The sequence below is a fragment of the Euprymna scolopes genome, chromosome 32, assembly GCF_053919585.1.
Source record: "Euprymna scolopes isolate OS-2025 chromosome 32, ASM5391958v1, whole genome shotgun sequence".
NCBI lineage: Eukaryota > Metazoa > Mollusca > Cephalopoda > Sepiida > Sepiolidae > Euprymna > Euprymna scolopes.
In genome coordinates this window covers 17,350,872-17,368,929 of record NC_136513.1, presented here as the reverse complement: position 1 = coordinate 17,368,929, position 18,058 = coordinate 17,350,872, and the positions used below count along the sequence as shown (strand labels likewise).

General features: G+C 36.9%; 1 long non-coding RNA gene across 2 annotated transcripts in view; it reads right to left on the bottom strand.

Moving 5' to 3' along the window:
* Positions 1-800: 800 nt before the first annotated feature.
* Positions 801-18,058, bottom strand: part of LOC145256103 (uncharacterized) — a 169,572-nt gene continuing 152,314 nt past the window's right edge. For both annotated transcript variants that reach the window (XR_013863933.1, XR_013863934.1), the window contains exon 3: positions 801-1,281. This is a non-coding gene — a long non-coding RNA (uncharacterized LOC145256103). The remainder of the gene's footprint in view (positions 1,282-18,058) is intronic.

Genomic DNA, 18,058 nt, shown 5'->3' with positions numbered 1-18,058 from the left:
ATGTTGAAGGCTACAGCGACCGAAACGATATGAAAAAAAATCATATAAATCCGTTTATTCTGTTTTTAATCGGTTCTTCCTAAACCATACGATTGAATCAAGCACTCTGTCCATCTCAATATCAAGCGTCTCAGTCTTTCTCTCTTTTTTGCCTACTCTATAGTCAAACACTAAAAAGTATATTAGACCTCCATACACAACACTTCTGCTCATGACAGAAAATTAGTATTTTACTAGAATTCATGGAACTTCACTGGTTTGCTGTTTTGATGTCTAACGCCGTACCGGATGACGTTATTAGTTGTTTTCTCTACTTGTTGCTAAAAGAAGCGCACTGATACTCTGCCCTCTTTTTCTTTAAGAACCCTTTCCTTTCCTTTCTTCTTCCAATTTTTACAGTCTGCTAGTTCGCGTCTGTGTTTGCTCACTCGGTGTAATCCGGTGGTTTCCGTCCTCCGCCGAACGTTGCCGAGCAAGACTCACGGAAAAAACGGGCAGTAAAATGCAGAAGTACAAAATTAACTATCGCTTTTGTAATCTGAAGATGATTCTCGAATGATTCGAAAGTGCTTGTTATAATTTTGAAATATTACTTGTTTTTTTTTTTGATTTAAACATTAAAATTTTTTTAAAAAAATAACAAAATAAAAATTTTAAAATTTTGCTGATAATGTTTTGCGTAAAAAATGGATGTCCAATACACACACACACACACACACACACACACACACACACACATATATATATATATATATATATATATATATATATATATATATATATATATATATATATAATTGCAACGTTCGAATCCACAATCAGGAATCGTAGGTTTTGGACACAGTGCACCTGGTGCGTTTCTGTTCAGCTGTTAAAAGACGAGGGACCCACTTTGCAGAAACCTTAGAGAATCCCAGTTCTTTGGTCAAAATTTTGTCTGCTCGCTCAATAGTATCCCAAGTCTGTCTGCTATCTGACGGCATGATATTCTACGATCTTCCATGACCATCTGCAAAGCAAGGTCAAAGTTATCCTTGGTTGTTGTAGTTGGGGGTCTTCCTGACCTTGGGTCATCTTCAATGCTGTCTCTGCCACGCTTGAATTCTCTGATCCAACGTATCACTATCGCATATGATAGAGCACTCTCTGCTTATGTTTTCACCATGTCTTCATGAATTTCTGAGGCAGTCATGGCTTTCAAATGCAGGTTCTTGATGAGTGCACGATTTTCTTTTTTCCTCCATTTTTCACTAAATTCTTGACTCGCGCTTATTCAAAAATCTGAAAAAATAAGAAGAAACACGATAGAATTTCAAAAACTGACAAGAATACAAACGTCTGTACATACAAAAATCATGAGTTTAACCATACATCAACGCTTCTTCTACACGGTGTTTAAAACTTTTCATACACCCCTTGTATATATTGCGAGAGATTAGAAAGACATTGGCACCTTCAGTTTCAAATCTTACAGAGTGGACACCTATCGTTTCTTCACTGCAGCCCGACACTACAGACTATGTAAATAACTCACTCCCCAAAACTTGGCAGCTCGCTCGCTGTTCTAATCTTCTGTAATCTATAATATAAATCTCACCTGTCTGTTTAAATGTATGAATGTATGTATGTATGTATGCATGTATGTATGTATGCATGTATGTATGTATGTATGTATGCCTAAAGCTTTCGATAGAGACGACGGATTTTTACAAGATTGGTATCATTTTGAAGCTCGACCCTTTATGACATATATTTAAAAATCGAGTAAAACATAAATAACTTAACTCTCAACTGGACACTTATCTACTGGGACGGAGTTGCTTTTTTCGCCGCTATTTTCGAAAACCTCCAACCATTTTCGATTGACTAGCCTTAATTTCAACCTTCGCCACTTCCGGTTGTGCGATGGGCCCAACAGTTACATTTTTTTCACGTTCTTTTCCTTCGCAGTACGGGTTTGAGCTTGTCTGCCTACCACCACTCTTTTTTTTCTCAATAATACCTCCAAACACCTCGCCAACGCCGGGCAACCATGCTAGTTTCTTATATAAATCTCTCCTGTCTGTTTAAATGTATGTATGTATGTATGCCTAAAGATTTAGGCAGATACGACGGATTTTCACGAGATCGGAATAATTTTGAAACGACTCTTCGTTCGACAAATATCGAAAAATTAGCTAAACACAGCAATTCCTTCATCCTACACTGGGATCCAGAGAGGGGTCGCTTCTGTTTAGGATCCTGTTCTCTATTTGCCAAAACTGATGGGAATGAAGCCGCTACTCAGCTACTTTAGACTTCACTGACTTAGCATACAACTCTCTTGCGTTCTTGAGTACTCTTTTACAGTGGTCGCTGGCAGTCCTGAAAGCGGCTTTAGTCTCAGTACGTCTATTACGTTGGAAGCAATGGAAAAAGTGATTTCTGTGCGTAATGGTAGAAATACATTCTGGAGAGAACCACGGTTGGCTGTTAGATTTTTGCTGGAATTTTTTCGAGGGAATGAAACGGTCTATACCTATAATTAACCGTTCCGTCAGGTCTGATAGTTTAGAGGACACATCATTTTTAAACATGGAACGCAGAGGTAGATCTGATGTAAATGTACGGAGTACATGTACCAGTCAACCATAGTAAATCGATATACCGTAAGATGGAGAATTACATTTCGTTTTTATCTTAACTGATACAACCGAGTGGTCGGAAGATCTCAGTGGAGACAGAACGGATGAAGAACATAGCTTAGGGCAAGTTGTGAGAAAAAGGTCTGGGAGATTTGCATACTGGTTATCGGGTGGGTTCGTGAACAATTTGAGTGATAGCATAAGCAATGGAAAAATCATGACAGAATTTCCCCTCATTATCTGTCTTATTTGAGTGGGTTAACCATTCCACATTGTGAACATTGAAGTCTCCACAGACGTGAATATTAGCCGAAGGATGAGCCGAAAAATCTGGTCAATTTTCTCAGATATGCTTTTAAAGATAGTAACTGCGCCGTCGTGGATGCGATAGAGAGCAAATATAAACGCAGTACTGTGAGCAAGTGCCACCCGCAAACACATATAGGGTAATTTAGGATCTTCTCTGGAGATGTCCATACCATATGGAAAGCCATCATTAATGTAGGCACATATTACATACCCATGGCGATCTTGAGGGTCAGATTTGGAAGATAAGTTTAAGTATTCTATAACTACGAACTATCCGTATTTATAATCATAGTGTCAGTACGTTCAAATTATTTGTATCCAATATATAGTCAGCTACGTTATAATTGGAAATGTTTTCTCAATAATTAAATTATTTCTCTCTGATACGTTAATAAGAGTAGTGGTTGATGGGCAGCAATCAGAGTCTCACAGTATTAATGCTGGAGTTCTCCAGCGGGCCATCCTGGGCCCAACTCTCTTCCTGATCTACATCAATGATCTCCCAAAACACATACTTAAATCATTCGTTGACATTTATGCTGATGACACGACCATCTACGGCAACACATCAAAGGCTGTAAATGACAAAGCTCTCTCTGATTCCCTCTCCTCTGATCTTGAGCGCGTGGTACAGTGGGGGAAGAGATGGCTGGTTACCTTTAATGCATCTAAAACAAAGCTCCTACATTTACATCATCAACGCTCTGTTCCTCATCTAGCATCAATTAAAATGGATGGCTCTCGTCTTGGAGGGGGGTTCATGTTTTGACAAGCTTCTGGGTTTGACCTTTACTCCTGATCTGAAATGGAACACGTATATCAAGTCTGTTGCCCGGGCCGCTGAGAAAATGGTGGGATCCTTCTACCGCTCCAGAAGATATCTCACTACTCATGCAATTCTCTATCTATATAAAAGCCAAGTACGTCCAAAGATGGATTACTGCTGCCCCATCTGGGCTGGAGCTTCGAAAAACAGCTTATCCTGCTTTGACAAAGTACAAAATAGACTTCGTGGCTTAGTGGGGGATGCTCTCTTCACTTCCCAGTAACCTCTCTCCCACAGAAGAGACGTTGCACGCCTGCCTTTGTTTTATCGTTCTTTTCATGGCAACTGCTCATCTGAGCTCCAATCTCTGGTCTCCCATCGTCAATCCTTCACGATAAACACCCGTCTAGCTAAAACCATTCTCAGTAATTTCCCCCACTCTTTATTTGTGCCTAAATAAAAAAGTAGATTCCATGAACAAAGCTTCTTTATGAGAAGTGCACGCCGGTGGAACTCTCTTATGTTTGCCTGTTTCCGACCTGACTACAACTGGGATGTCTTTAAGTCAAACATAAACAAATTCCTGATTAATCGCCCCCTCAAGTAAGACACTTTATCAAATCTCCAATACCAACTATTACTACGATATTATCCCATTGATTATTGTACACAAAATAACCCTTATCCACGAGTGGCTTCCGGACCTTGATAAGCGGTGATTCCCATGCAAAAAAAAAAAAAAATTTCAAAAGTAAAACAAAAATCTAGTTTCAGTGTCTTCAGCTAGAATCGAAACCGAAAAAAAAACATTGATTGAAACAATATTTACAAGTAAAGCAATTGTATGAGTTTATTTGCTTGGTTGAACTGTAGAAACGAGTGTGAATTTTATAATAGTACAAGCTGGTTTTCATGACAACAACGTTTTTAATAGACAAGATGCAATCAAAAGCAGTTGGAAGGTTCACAGTGTTTTAAAATTATATAGATATTACGTTCTAACTTTTTCATTTTATTTGTAACTAGCCCGAGTGCCCGGCGTTGCCCGGGTGTTTGGAGGTGTGTGTTGAGCCAAAAAAAGTGGTAGTAGGCAGGCAGAGTCGAACTCGTACCGCAAAGGAGGAAAAGAACACGAAAAAACAAACAAACAAAAACATGACATCTTTGCTGTTGCGCCCTTCGCCAAACTGGAAGTGACAAAGATTTAAATTAAAGCTGATCAATCAAATGGGGATGACTTTAAAAATTATCGGTGAAAAAAGTGACCCCTCCCTGTAGAAAAGTGACCACTTTAAGGTGAAGAAATTAATGCTTTTAACCAACTTTTCGATTTTTGTCGTCCGAAGGGTCAAAACGATACCAGTCTCGTGAAAATCCGTCGCCTTTATTAAAGGTTTTAGGCAAATATACATACATACATACATACATACATTTAAACGGACAGTTGGGATTTATCCCTCTTCCTTATTTTCTATCTCTCTGACTATATATATATATATATATATATATATATATATATATATATATATATATATATATATATATACTAGCAAGTCGCCGACCAATGCCCCGGAAATATCTTGTCGTAAAATACGCTTAAATCTGATATTTTCATTTATGCAGATTTCGTATTTATTATTATATTACACATGGTGATCAAAAAAAAAAAAACCCAAAAAAAACAGGCCAAATTAGGCCCCGTTTCTTAGTGTTTTGTCCGAATGAAATGAAACTTTGGTCATAACTAGTTTATTATATTCAAAACATCACATCAAAACACTAGGGTCTTTGCCCTTTTTTTCTCCGTTCTACAGCATATGTTCTAGATGGCCTCCATTTAGCTTTTGTTTTTTTTGGCGGGGTCACCCTGTACTAGACCCAATATACAGTAATAAATTAAAGAGCAAAAACAAACAAAAAAATGAATCGTGCGCCAAACCAAATTTTTTAGCTTACGATTTACTTTTTCCTTTGCCGTTAATGCCTGGGCTATGGAGACATATTTGCTGCAAGGCAAAAAATTAAAACATGAGCCAATAGCTTATGACAGATCGCTATTTCCTCACGTGCTCGATCGAACGTAACACACTTTTCATTCTGTAATGTTTTGTTGTTTTTTATTAATACACGTCTTAACTTTCACCGTTGTTCTGTTTTCATTGTGGTTAATACAAGCCATAACACTGGCGACAGCAGCATTCGGAGAAACGAACGCATGCTGAAACTCTAATGCCTTACCATCAGTAATAAATCAGTGTCCCATAACACTGGCGACTTAAGGGATTTAATAAACAAGCGTTCCCATAACACTGGCAATATATGGATTCAAGGAAGATTTTTTTTTACTTCTCGCAGTTAATTCGAAGGGGAAAAATAACAACTCTGTTAATTGATTAACCCCCCCCCCCGGGTAAAACTCAAGTTCCTGAAAAAAAAAAACCCGGATAAGCTGTAAATAAAATGTAGAGTACATTTAAATATTAAAATAAAAACAAATTCTTAATCTTCTGATTGGGTTGAGTTTAAAAAAAAAAAAATTCGCTGTTTTTCTTTCGGTATAACTTACCCCCCCCCCCCGAAAAAACCCAACTTTATTCTATTGTCCCCCACAACTGGAAAAAATATACATAACTTTTTTCTGTACTGTTAATTGTTATTTAGAGTTGACTTGATTTTTTTTACGCTAAAAGAATTACATAACTCTTTCACTTTTTACTTTTCGGCTCCAAGTGGATGGATGAATTTAACATGTGGAACTTACCTATCTCTACATTTAAAAAAAAAAAGAAGCCTGCCCTACGGACACTAATAACTAACTGTAAGGAACATCCCCACATGTATGCATTCCTCGTCATGGGAGATGTACAAAAATGGCCGCAGATTTTAAGTTTAACCCTCCCCTTTTTTTAAAAACCTAACGTCCTTTTGCATCGCTAAACAAGACAAATCAGGAACTCGACAGATTGGAAACATCGGTATTCAGTCTAAAATTGATACAGTGTGTGCTACGCTGGCAGTCTACGTAAAAAACGCCCGGGAAAATACGCGTTCGCGCCGAATTCTCGACTTGACTCAACGGGTCGTTAGAAAATTTCCACTATCCATTACCCAGCCCGGAGGAAGTATTCTCAGAATTAAATGGCGGTAAGTTTTTTCTAAGATCGACCTGAGCGATATTTATTTACAAATTCCTGTAAACGACAAAAACGCTAACCTCCTCTGTAGTAATATTCATTGGGGTTTGTATAGATACGAAGACTAACGTTTGGGGTCAAGTTAGCACCTACTATATTCCAGCAGGTCAGGGATACTATGCTGAGTGACAAGGCCACCGTCATCGCATATTTAGGTGACGTCATTATAGCGAGCAATCCCTATCAAATAATTATTCAATCGAATACAAACTGATGGGCAAAGAAGATAAGTGTGATTTTTCTTACAAAATTCTAGTACCTACGACATATAATTGACAAAGATGTCCGGGACCAACACACGTTTTGGTCTCAGTCGCAAAGTAGACAAAGAATAGAAAACTCTTACACTCGATTTTGTTTTTGTAAACGACGATATAACTTTTCTAATTGGTATGGCCGTGACGTCATCCACGTTAACCCGAACATTATCGACGTCTCTCATGTGATCCCGAACGTGATTGCTCTCTATCATTTTCTCTTTTTTATAGTCTTTTCTTTTTACCAGTGACGCCATTTCACATGCATTTGCATACGCTCGTCCACGATATGTTATAAATCGACTTTTTTTCCTGGTATTTGATATTCATCTTTCGCAATATCAGCTAACTATTCGCTGATAGCAATAATACTTTCATCGTTTCTATCTTAGTATTTGGTAATGGAGTTTTTATAGTACGAAGTCGGAGTGTTTCTGTTAGCTGTTGTCGGGGAAGCCTTTCCGGTTAGTGTACAAGTTTCAACAAAAGCTAACGGTACCAAAACTGGTGGAAACGTTGATTGACAGCTAAATCACGGTCGAGTGTATTCTGCCAAATTATGAACACCGAAATATTTAAAATTATCTTTATGAAAAAATGCGGAGGTGTGTTCTTTTCAATACCACATATGGTGAGGGAAATCATTAAAACCAAAGCCAGCGAAGCCAATTAGCAACTCCAGCTTTCAGCATTTTAAATAGTGACAACATTTGGTTCCTCATTTCCAAAGGAACAAAAGTTTACCGAAGTTCAATTTTCGAGTAAAATTATCAGGAATCAAAACTACCTTGAGATATGGAATGCCGATATATTAAGAGAACTCTTATTCCTACGTAGAAATGAATGTGCATATTTGTGCGTCTGCTATATCATCGCATTGTAGTGGAAATATAAATAATAATTGAATTCGTACATGAAATCTAATATATATATAGTACACTTTAGGATATATACACATGTATATACATATAAGCCTGAAGAGTCCTAGAGTGGATGAAACGCGGAATATTCAGTGTAGCTTAATCGCCACATATATTTTATAAATTACTACATATATATATATATATATATATACATGTATATAAATGGGTATGTAGGTATGTATAATAGCTCATGGAGATGAGCACCCCTGCTTTCACAGTTCCAGATAGTCCTTGAGCAAGGTGTAGCATCTGTTAGCCTTTCTCTGAGGTTCTGAAGAGTTACCACACACACACACACACACACACACACACACACACACACACACACACACACACACACACACACACACATATTTGACTACTAGTAGAAATGTACCATTTAATATTTGTTAAAATATACATTTAGGAGAGGAAATCTCTAATGTAAAACCAGAGGTCGATTGTCTGCTCTTTCTGTTGCAATTATTTGCATCGACTTAGTTAATCAACAGTTCCAAAAAATGTGGATTGTGCCTTCACCACTTTAATTAAACCATTTATGTTGATTTCTGACAGCTTTACATGGTTTGTTATTTTTGTTTGTAAATTACCTCATTATGTTCTTGCAACGGTCCACTGGTTATGAAGTAAAGGCAACGGAGACAAGTAAAGTGTATTACTGGAAATTTCTGTCTGCTTATCCAATATATCACTCAGAACAACAGAATACAACATAACCGCAAAAAGAAATTTGTACTTTAGATTCTGAAATGTCCGTATGATCAGAATAAGGATTCGGCACCAGACCGTAAAACAACTCTTGTGTCTCTTGAGTGGCAGAAATACAACATTGACGTAGCTGTGTTATGTGAAATACGCTTGGCCGGTAATTCCCGACTTAGAGGGGAAAAGGATGGGTACGATTTTTTTTGGGTGGGGAGCTAGCAGTATCAGAATTTTGGGGGAATTTTTGACACCCCTAACAGAAAACTGCGATTAAAATATAGAAAACTCGTAATTTCTCTTTCTAAAGTGGGTTATTTATTTTTTTTATAGAATATGCTTCCAAAATAAACTATTTAAGTTGTTTAAAAAATAATAGAAATATTATTTTTCATTGTTTAAAAAACATTGTTTACAAAGTGCGTGCGTGCGCTCTAGGGAGCCATTTTGTTACGTAATGAAATCAATTGATTTTTATGAGATGAATATTTTTCAATTTTTAAACTTTAAAAATCTATCAAAATTTTCCTATTCGTTCAATTGTTACGTTTTTTTCAGGGTGAATGTAAAATTTTATGCTCTTTCCGATAAACTAAATATAATATTTTAGACAAACGTTGTTTTATAAATTCACCCCCCCCCCATTTTGGAATGTCTATGAGAAATTTAATAATTAATTTTGCTTGAAACGTTTTATATATCACAAATTGAAGATAAAACATGAATAAATAAAATACTCAAATTTAAAACAACAAAAAATATCACTTATCTGGTAATTTACCGGTAAAGTCCAAAATTTAAATCCTTCTTTTTTCGATAACCACGTGTTTTTTTTGTTTTTTTTTTACGTGGAAGCTTAATTTTTGTTTAGAATGTTCCAGTAATTAATAGTCGATCAGTTTATATAATCATATTTAATTCCTGGTTTCCTTTTTTTCGATATATAAAAAAAAAGACGAATTCGGATAATGCAGATTTATAGTATAATAAAAAAAATATTCAGGTATTTCTTTAAGATATTAAAAAAAGAAAAATACCATTGAACATCTGCGTCATATAGTAATTCGTGTTAATGAAAAAATGAAAACTATCAGATTTTGTCTACGATAGCGTCAAGGCACAAAAATAAAAAAAAAACCGGACAAGTTATCTCCCTTAAGTCAGGCAAAAACGTACTGCTACCGTCAATCTGTTCATTGCAATGTGGCCATAAAGTGGGTGCCCATTTGACGTCACATCATTATAGAAAAGTGACCCCCCCACTTTGTGACCATTTGTAAAATTTTTTATCTTGGAAACTACTAGTTTCGTTTGCCGTATATATAAATGGTTATTTATGTTTTCAGCGCCTCCGAAAACCTTTAAAAGTGGAAAATTTGAAGGAATATAATCCAATATCGAGATTATTAAGGTTTCTGAATTAGTGGTTTTATTTTACACTTATAGGCCTCCGTACATAAGTAAGAGATAATTTTTCACTTCCGGTGTCGTTACAACTTGCTTTAAAGACACGCCGTCGTCGTCGTGTGTTGGAAAAATCCTTCCATTTAAAAATACATGGATTATAATACATAAATATGAATAAATTCTCATACAGGAAGATTAAAAGAAAGCATATCTTACTCATTAACCAGGTAAGTTCTTTATTTTGCCGTTAAAATAATTATCGTAAGATTCAAGTAATGTTATTGTTCGAATGTTAAGTGAAGAAATCGACGGAAAAATAAATAAAATTGTTTATTTCTCTATTAAAGCTTTTATGATATTAAAATTTGGTCTTTGCTCGTTTTATTGAAATAAAATTTACGGGTTTAAATTACGTTTTACTATTATTAAAATCTGATAGAAAGATAGGTGTATATTCAAAATGGCGACTTCGCCTGCGAATGCCCCCAAAATTCTGATACTGCTAGTGGGGAGCAGGGAGAATGAAAACAAACCTCGTCAATCCGGCTTTGATTTTGTCATTAAGTCCAGCCTTGCCAAATCATTATCTTCCTTACCGAATGGTATTTCTGATCGAATCAATACATTTTAAATCATTTTAAAGAACAACAATAGGCTGACTATTATCAGTTGTTACGCCTTTGCTATTTGCTGAAGAGTCCCGTACTTCTCTCAATGAATTCTATTTATACCTCTTTCTCGTAACGTCATATCCAACGTCACATCTGCCCCATCCATTGTATTCATATTGGTTTCCTCATCTTGTGAACTGCTACTTGCATATCTCCGGGGGTTTCTTATGTGGCGTCTTGCTCGTCTGAGGGCGATCGGGAGGTCCGTTTCTTCAGTTTCCTCTTTCTCGCTTTTTGGCTCATCTTCCTTCTGTCTTCTCAGGTCGTTGCTTAAAGGGAAATCGTCATACTCTAGTTGTTGTCGGGTACTTTCTTTGGGGGTTCTTTTCAGTTGCGACGTGTGTCTAACGATTAGTTTTTCGCCTTGCCTTATACTTGCAAAGTCCCCTCTACGTTGTTTTACTGTCCATGGTGCTGAGTGGTATACTGAAGTTAATTTATTATATCTGTTTTGTTTAAGGAGTACAATATCTCCGAGTTCGATGTTAGACTGTTTAGCATTATGTTTTTTGATCTGTGCGATTGTTCAATTTGTCTTTTTCTTTGTGGCCTTTTTGCCGAGCTGTTCTCACAGCCTGGCTTTCCGGCCCCTTTTGCAGTCCTGGTAGGTTTATATTAACTTCCCTACCCAAGAGGAGCTTTGCAGGCGTTTCCCCAGTCATGGCGTGGGGGCTATTTCGGTAATCCATTAGGAACTTTCCCAGATGTTTTCTCCAGTCTTCTCCTTCCGTATTCATCGCTCGAATTGCTTTCAACAAGGTTCCAAAGACCCACTCGATTTTCTCATTAGCTTGAGGACGAAAGTGGGTTATCTTTCGGTGTTGGATACCCCATTCTTTACAGAATTGCTTAAATTCAGAGGATATGAACTAGGCCCCATTACCTGAAACAATGGTTGCTGAGATGCCATGTGTATAGAAACAATTTTGGATTGTCGATACAATTATACTGGCCCTGGTGTATTTTGTAATAAATGCTTCAGGCCATCTTGAGCCTTCATCCACCATTCCAATGACGTAATCCCCGTTGGGGAAAGGCCCACATATGTGGAGAACTTCCCAATTCGGCCATATGAACTGGACAATGGTTCTTTTAAGGTCTAAGGTTGTGCACGGAATACATTGGCTTATGGTGGCCTCTATGTTCTTGTCTATATTAGGCCACCATACTTTAGTTCTAAGCAGCGATTCGTTTTCATTATACCCAGATGTGTTTCATGTGTCAACTTGAAGATTTGCTTCCGTAGATTTTCGGGTATGATAATTCTGGCTCCACGTCTAACCATGCTCCGTTTGGTCGTCAACTCATTCTTCACGTGCTTATATGGTTCTGTTAATTTACTGTTTCAGTCTTCCTATGGCCTTTTCCATTGCTATGATAGTTGGATCCCGTTGAGATTCATCCATTAATTCCGATAAACTAATAGATTTAGGGATGCTGTTTGCCACAATGGTGTTGAAAAACCCTTCAGCAATCTCTTTTTAGGGTGAGATTGCCTTTTGATACCTAATTGCTTGCCGAGAGAGTGTGTCTGCCGTGTTATTCCTACTATTAATATGTTTGGTGGTGTAATCATATTGTTGCAAGCGTATGATCCAGCGCCAAATTCGGTTGTGTATACATTCTCAAAGCGATAGAAGCATTTTATCATGTCTGAAAGTGACACAATGTTCAACGACCGAGATCGGAGATGCGTCGCTGTACAACTCTTGCTCTCTACCAATCCAAGTTATACAAACAGAACAATTGCAAATCCGGGCAGTTCAACGCCTGAGGGCACAGCTCAACAAGGTTTACGATCACGGTTATGGTCTTTGGTCTGGTTTCAAGTGAGAGCCACATAATGCCACTTCACTTCTTCGAAGTCGGCTTCAAAGTCAACACCATAGTGTACCTGGATGTGCTAAAGAGGGTGGCGATCCATTGGTGCAGTTAGGTACCCGCTGGCAGAACCTGGATGGGGCAACAGAAACCAGCGCCGCCCAACAAGTCCAAAAAAAAATCCAGGCTTGGGTCCAGTACTCTTCTATCACTGCCCCCTCCTCCACAGACCTGAGCCCGCTGGCCTACTTCATTTGACCATACATCGAAAACATCACTAACATTACCCCACAACACCAACGCCAGCCTGCTCCCAGTTTCTGACCCGTATACAGGTGGTGATTTAGGTTGAAGGCAGCTACATTGAAGAGATATCAGCTTCACTACATAACGTTGTGGAAAAGAAAAAAAAGAGTACTCAAAACCTCAGGTCACTGCAGCAGTGTCGTCTGTCGGTACTTCATGTAGACTCGTTTTCAGGTCTCTACCATCTGCACGAAATTTTGCGAGACTTTATTGCTATATAATGCCGCAAGCGCCATCTTCTTCGATCCTTTTCAGCATCATGACGCTGCGTTGGCAAAGCGCACACCGAGGCCGTTTAAGAGGTAAGCCTGTGTTCCCACAATTTTCGCCACACATAATCAAGTTAACTGAATTGATTTTTTCAATAAAAGTTTTGAAATAAAGGTGTAGTGTTGTTTTCTTTAAGGCGACAAATTCATCGTTCCACCTTGTATTAATGCAGTTTGAGATGTAGAAATCGGCAGTGCTTCCGTTAAAAAAGAGACAAGTTAAAGCAACAAAAAGTATACCATTGTCTGATCGAGATACGGTGATGGTATTTAGTGAACCCAAAACCCGCCAATACATCTTGAAAGCCAAGGTTATATAACCAAGAACGATGAAATAGATGGTTGAAAATAATTAGCTAAGAAAACCAAGACAGTTACTGGAAACAAAATGTACAGCAAAAATCTAATTAAAGAAATACGGGGTGGCCCATAAGTCACTTTACATTTTAAAAATTCAATAACTTTTTTTCTATTAATATATTTTAATTTCTCCTCATAATTATAAATTAGAATCTTTGAAAATCTTTTGTTTAGATAAGTTTACAACAGAACAACGGGTGGGGATAATTGAATTTCACTTTGAAAATGTACGGTCAATTGTTGCAATGCAAAGATCTTATATGCGTCATTACAATGTTCAATATCCTCTTAAAAGATATGCTATTGAATTTGTTCAACCTCAGTTAGTAAACATGCCAGGGTATTGGTGGCAGACAAAATCGAGCAACTGCACATACAGTAACAATGCAGTTGTTAACTGTGATGTTTCAGGATCGAAACATCTCTTGAAATTTCGATTTTGAATGGCCTCCACGTTCATCTAATTTGACAGAACTAGACTTTTGGCTTTGGGGATTTCTTAAAGATAAAGGGTATGCAAATAAGCCTCAAAGCATCCAAGAACTTAAGGCAAACATACGCAGGAAAGTCTTCCCCTACAACTCCCGATGTTAAGAACTGTCATAAAGAATAGCTTAGAAAGAGCTCGACTTTGCAAAGCCGAGAACGGAGGCTACTTAAGAGACATTATCTTTCGTAATTAAGTCAAAACAAATTTCCACACTATAAACTGTGTAATAAAAAAGAATTAATTAAATACAATCATTTAAGAAAAAGTTATTTGATTTTCAAACTGTAAAGTGACTTATGAGCCACCCTGTACATACTTGGGCAGTATCTATTGTAAGATAATCTAGGCCTGTCGAAAACTGAATAAAAGAACTTAGATATAAACAAAATCACGAATTTAATGACCATGCGCAACACACATTAGCCGAGGGATAATACTTAAGATAACTATAATACTGTCATGATTCTATACTTATAGAGATTAATTGGTCCTTCTTGGTGGAAATAAATGATGATATATTAGCAACATTATTTGACCGCAATTCAGGGGCTGGTGTAATGTTATTTGTTTCAATAACCCTTATGAATCCCGAAAATCAACTAATAGTAGCACGCTTTTCGGTGTTGCTTGGTCGAAAATACGCTTAAATATGATATTTTATTTTATGCAGATATCGTATTTATTATTGTAGAGCCTATAATCTATTTCTGATATATTGCACTCAATATATAGTAGTGACTTCAAAAGTAAAAAAAAAATAAATACATAACTTGAGTGCTATCAGCTAGAATCTAAACCAAAAATTTAGCTCTCAAGCATTATTTGCTACCATCTGACTTAAGGAAACATAGGTAGCATGATTTAATAAAATAACGTAGTTAAACGTATATATTTATATTTGCATATTAGAAGTACACATTACAAACGAATTACGCCTGCCAAGTTCCATATTTTCTATTTTGATCCATTAGCAACTACTTTTACCGTCTAAAAACCAAATCAAGTTTGTTTCACAGATCCTAATCTTTTATATGTAAAGTTTTAAAAACTGTAGACCAAAAAGTGACAGAGTAGTTTGTTAGAGACTGTACCGCGCACACGGATAAAGTCACTTTAATTTAGATTTTGATTATAATGATTATTTGGTATCTGTCTGTCTGAAATCGAAACATTACTATTTTTTTATAGTAGTACTATTTTACGACTGTTCCATTTTCAGCTTAGAGAGTAGTATATGTTACGTATAATACTATGTGTTTTATTCATCGGAGTTATAACAAGAGGGACAAATAAGTTATCTAGGGTTATAACGTCAGGCCAATCTGAGAAACATACCTGCTCCATTTCTGATCTTGTTTGGCGGATCCACGGGAAAAGCTGCAAAGAAGATTCATCCCAAATGAATCAACAAATCTGTGATTGTCTTTTCAGCAGCTTTATTTACCGATGTTTCCAATTGGAAAGCTGCCGCTGGTCCTGGACTAAGGCATTCTGATCCCCTCTACTAGGAACCATTACCGTTCGACTCGATCCGCTCTATCTCTCACTCCCTATTCTCGACTCTCAAATGATATGTTTTTCCCCCCCAAAATTCTACATAAACTTCACGTCACTTTAAAATGACCTCTACGTAAGACTATGTAAGACTCGAGGTCGACCTATTTTTAAATTATTTTTTCTATATTTTTTCTATTAAACATCTTAACATAGATAATTTTCTCTGTAAATATTTATTTTGCTATGATGACATTTTATTAAAATAATGTAGTTAAACGTATGTATTTATATTTGCATATTAGAAGTACACATTGGAAACGAATTACGCCTGCCAAGTTCAATATTTTCTATTTTGATCCATTAGCAGCTACTTTTACCGTCTACAAACCAAATCGAATTTGTTTCACAGATCCTAATCTTCTATATGTAACGTTCGACTCGATCCGCTCTGTATCTAACTTCCTATTCTTGACTCTCAAATTATGTGTTTCTTTCCCCCAAAATTCTACATAAACTCCACGTCACTTTAAAATTAGCTCTACGTAATACTATGTAAGACTCGAGGTCGATCTATTTTTGAATTATGTATTTTCTATATATTTTCTATTAAACATCTTAACATAAATAATTTTCTCTGTAAATATTTATTTTGACATGATGACATTTTACTTGTACAAGTATTACAACGATCATAACATCGTCGACCAGCATACCTTCAGCGTTGCCCTGCTAATCTTTAACACTTTCTCACAGAAATTGCTTACTCCTTGTTTCGGGGAACGGGTGGCTTCATTATCTATTAGGTTAGTGCAAAAACAATATCGTTTTCTCACATATGTTACTTTTATATATGATTTCTGACCTAATTCATTTATATATTTAACTATGTTATATATCATTTTGACGCGCGTTTTTTGCGTTATAGAATCGTGTTATTCGTTACCTTTCTTGATTTCTTCCTTAATTTTGTGTAGGCTTTTCGACAGCATGGATAAAATTCAAAGCCGCACGATTTTCCTATTCCAGTATAAACTAGGCCGAAAAGCTGCCGAGACAGCTCATGATATCAATGATGCGTTTGGCTTAGCAACCACTAAAGAACGTGTGGCACAACGGTGGTTCAAGAAATTTCGCAATGGCGACGAGAGCCTCGAAGATGAAGACGGTCCCGGCACGGTCAACTGCGGTTGATAACGAATATTTGAAAGTCTTAATTCAAGCTGATCTTCGCAAAACCACACGTGAAGTTGCTGTTGAACCCGAGATCAATCACTTATCAGCTGTTTGCCATTTAAAACAAATAGGAATTTCAAAAAAGTCGGATAAATGGGTTCCGCATGGATTGAACGATAACAAATCGTCGTTTTGAGGTATCTTCTACTCTCCTATTGCGCAACAAAAGCGACCCATTTCTCGAACGGATTGTGATGTGTGATGAGAAGTGGATCCTTTACAACTGGCGACGTTCTGCACAGTGATTTGATTCCAGAGAAGCTCCACGACACTTCATGAAGCTGAAATTGCAGCCCCGCCAAAGATTAAGGTGACTGTTTGGTGGTATGCGGCTGGTCTCATCCATCGCAGCTCTTTGAATCCGGGCAAAACGATTACGGCGACGAAGTACTGCCAACAAATTGACGAAAGGCACCAGAAGCTCTAACGTATGTGCCCGAAATTGGTTAATATGAAGGGCCAAATTCTCTTCCATAACAACGCTCGCCCACATGTTGCTCAACTAACCCTGGAGAAGCTGAACGAATTGATCTACAGGACTCTGCCTCATCTGCCATATTCACTGGACCTCTCGCCCATCGATTATCACTTTTTCAATATCTCGACAACTTCTTGCGCAAAAAATGCTGCAAAAGCCGAGATGCCGCATCGGTCTTCAATGACTCCATCACTTCCAGTACACCGGATTTTTATGCTAATGGGATAAATAAACTTGTTTTTCGTTGACAAAAATGTGACGATTCTAATGGTTCTTGTTTCAATTAATAAAGTTTATTATGGATAGAGTTATGATCTTTTTAATTGAAACATAAAAAAACGACATTATTTTTGCACCAATCTAATATACTTTCGCCATGAAACCATGAGAAGAGAAAGCATTACAATGACGGTTTTTAGATTAACCAAATGAATAGCATATAAAAACATAGAAAAAACGCTGAATCTCTACTGACATCGGAACAAAACAAAGCGATAAAAAGTTACTACATTGAAGCCAATATATGAAAAGGCAAAAAATGTAGCCTCATTGGACAAAGCGAAGAAACAATAAACCGCATAAGTAAAAACAATGAAGTAGACCAAAAGAGATACAAAAACAGAATGTGTGGGCAAAGGTAGTCCATTAGAAACTATGTAAATATCTGCATCTTGAACACACAAAAATATTATACGGACATAAATTTGAGCCAGAAGTGAGAAACAAAATTTATATTTTCTCAGACATTTAT